The sequence below is a fragment of the Cebus imitator genome, unplaced genomic scaffold, assembly GCF_001604975.1.
Source record: "Cebus imitator isolate Cc_AM_T3 unplaced genomic scaffold, Cebus_imitator-1.0 Scaffold434, whole genome shotgun sequence".
In the NCBI taxonomy this organism is placed as follows: domain Eukaryota; kingdom Metazoa; phylum Chordata; class Mammalia; order Primates; family Cebidae; genus Cebus; species Cebus imitator.
Window position 1 is genome coordinate 1,059,742 of NW_016107749.1, and position 3,366 is coordinate 1,063,107.

Below are 3,366 nucleotides of genomic sequence, written 5' to 3' on the forward strand. Positions count from 1 at the left end.
GTGTGGTGGCACATGCCTGTGATCCCAGCTACTTGGGAGGCTAAGGCAGGAGAATCGCCTGAACCCAAGGAGCAGTGGTTGCAGCTGCCTGGGTGACAGAGCAAAGCTCCATCTCAAAAAATAAAATACAAAAGGCCGCCAGATTTGGTGGCTCACGCCTGTAATCCCAGCACTTTGGGAGGCTGAGGCAGGTGGATCACAAGGTCAGGAGTTGAATACCAGCCTGGCCAATATGGTGAAACCCCATCTCTACTAAAAATACAAAAATTAGCTGGGCATGGTAGCAGGTGCCTGTAGTCCCAGCTACTCGGGGGGCTGAATCAGAATTGCTTAAACCCGGGAAGCAAAGTTTGCAGTGAGCCAAGATTGAGCCACTGCACTCCAGCCTGGGCAACAGAATGAGACTGTCTCCAAAAAAAAAAATTTTTTTTTTAATAAATAAAAAAGGACAGGCCCAGTGGCTCATGCCTATAATCCCAGCACTTTGGGAGGCCAAGATGGGCAGATCACCTGAGGTCAGGAGTTTGAGACCAGCCTGGCCAACATGGCGAAACCCCGCGTCTACTAAAAATACAAAAAATTAGCTAGGCCTGGTGGCGACTGTGATCTCAGCTACTCTGGAGGCTGAGGCTGGAGAATTGCTTGAACCCGGGAGGTGGTGGTTGCAGTGAGCCAAGATTGTGTCACTGCACTCCAGCCTGGGAAACAGAGTGAGACTTAGTCTCAAAAAAGAAAAAAAAGAAAAGAAAAGAAAAGAAAAAGAAAGGCCACACATTCCCGGCTCCAGGCCCCAGCCAGTGCTGTTACTGCTACTAAAATTCCATCCTGCCCTTTGTCCTGGTTAATGCCTCTCCTCCTTCAGTTCACAGCTCAGCTACCCCCTTCTTCAGGAAGCCCTCCCTGACAACCACCCATGCTTAGCAAGTCAGTCCCCCAACAACTCCACCCCCACTAAAGTACTTAACTCTGAATCAGGCACCAAAAGCAGCAGTTTTCCTGTACCATCTGGCTCACTACTCACCACATCTCTCTGGAGGTGGATCTCATTCTTGGTGAAACATCAGAAGCTTCAACACACATTTTTTTTGCCCTGACCCATTCGTCAGAAATTCTGATTTAGGGCTGGTCACGGTGGCTCACGCCTGGAATCCCAGCACTTTGGGAGGCTGAAGCAGGTGGATCACCTGAGGTTGGGATTTCGAGACCAGCCTGACCAACGTGGAGAAACCCTGTCTCTACTAAAAATGCAAAATTAGCTGGGCATGATGGTGCACGCCTGTAATCCCAGCTACTCAAGAGGCTGAGATAGGAGAACCGCTCGAACCCAGGAGGCAGAGGTTGTGGTGAGCTGAGATCGAGCCATTGCACTCCAGTGCGGGCAACAAGAGCAAGACTCATCTCAAAAAAAAAAAAAAAAGAAAGAAAGAAATTCTGATTTAATGGGTCTGGAATGCAGCCAGGGCACAGGGAATTTTGTAAAGCTCCTCAGGTGGCTTTCATAGGCACACAGCCAAGGTGGAGACCTACCGACCTCTGAGATAGGATCAGAGCTCTCTTTGTATTGTTTTGTTTTTTGAGAGGGAGTCTTGCTCTTGTTGCCCAGGCTGAAGTGCAATGGTGTGATCTCTGCTTACTGCAACCTCCACCTCTCGTGTTCAAGTGATTCTCCTGCCTCAGCCTCCCAAGTAGCTAGGATTACAGGCACCTGCCACCATGCCTGGCTAATTTTTGTATTTTTAGTAGAGACGGGGTTTCACCATGTTAGTCGGGCTGGTCTCGAACTCCTGACCTCAGGCGATCGGCCTGCCTCGGCCTCCCAAAGTGCTGGGATTACAGGCGTGAGCCACAGCGCCTGGCCTTTTTTTTTTTTTTTCTCCCATCCAGGGACACTGAGGCCCAAGAAGGTAGGTGAGTGGCCTGTCATCATGCAAGTAGAGAATAACAAAGCAAGGTCTTGAACCCAACTAGTCTGACTTCAAAGTTCCATGAGGAAAATAAAAAATCAGTTGGCCTCAGTTAATCTCCCCAGCCACTGAACTGTAGAGCTTAGGGCCAGCTCTGTTCTGAGACAGACACTGAGGGCCCCTTGGGCATGGGATATTTTTAACCTAGAAGCTGGTGATTCTTGCAAACATTCTGCAATGCCTTGGACACTGAGCAGATGGTTTAGGGGCCTGTGGGCCCTTTCCCTGCTGAGATAGTCCTTGTAGTGGGGCTTTTCCGTCCCCTTGAGCCAGTGGGTGGGAGGGTGGGGGGGGGTTGGCCCCATGGCGGGTAGGATAGGTGGCTAATGTATCCAAGGATATTCCCACACATGGTGGAGGGGGAGAAAGTGAGTTCTGGATGAGTCCAGATTCCCCCTCCCTCCAAGACATTTTGTCTCACACACCTCAGCCCCTTCTCCCTGCTCTCTGCCTGGAAAACAGCTGGAAGACAAACCTAAGTTGAAGCTGGATTGTACAGCCAGGGGTGCAGGAGAATGGGGCTATGCTCACCCTCCCACTTCTTCCCCTCCCTGACCCATGACAGCCCCGTGAAAGCTACAGAACAGAGCTGGGCACGGTGGCTCATGCCTGTAATCCCAGCACTTTGGGAGGCAAAGGTGGGTGGATCACGATGTCAGGAGTTTGAGACCAGCCTGACCAACATGGTGAAACCCCGTCTCTACTAAAAAAATAAAAATTAGCCAGGCGTGGTGGCACATGCCTGTAATCCCAGCTACTCAGGAGGCTGAGACAGAAGAATCACTTGAACCCGGAAGGTGGAGGTTGTGGTGAGCTGAGATCACACCACTGCACTCCAGCCTGGGCAACAGAAAGAGACCCCATCTCAAAAAAAAAAAAAAAAAAAAAAAAGCTGCAGAACATTTATAAATGTATACATCAAATGTTCCCGAGATGTCCTCATATGTGGCTTTTGGGGCAAATACATTGGTATAGTCTTAGAGGTGCCAATTTGGGGATGTCCCTTAAAATGCAAAATAAGCATAGCCTTTGAGGAGGCAATTCTACCTATAGAAATTTCCCACAGGCCCAGATCACCTGAGGTCAGGAGTTCAAGACCAGCCTGACCAACATGGCAAAAACCCATCTCTACTAAAAGTACAAAATTAACCAGGTATGGTGGCTCATGCCTGTAATCCCAACACTTTGGGAGGCCGAAGTGGGTGGATCAGAGGTTAGGAGTTCGAGACCAAGCTGACCAATATGGTGAAACCCTGTCTCTACTAAAAATACAAAAATTAGCCAGATGCATGCCTGTGATTCCAGCTACTCAGGAGGCTGGGGCAGGAGAATTGCTTCAACCCAAGAGGTGGAGGTTGCAGTGAGCCAAGATCTTGCCACTGCACTCCAGCCTGGGGGACAG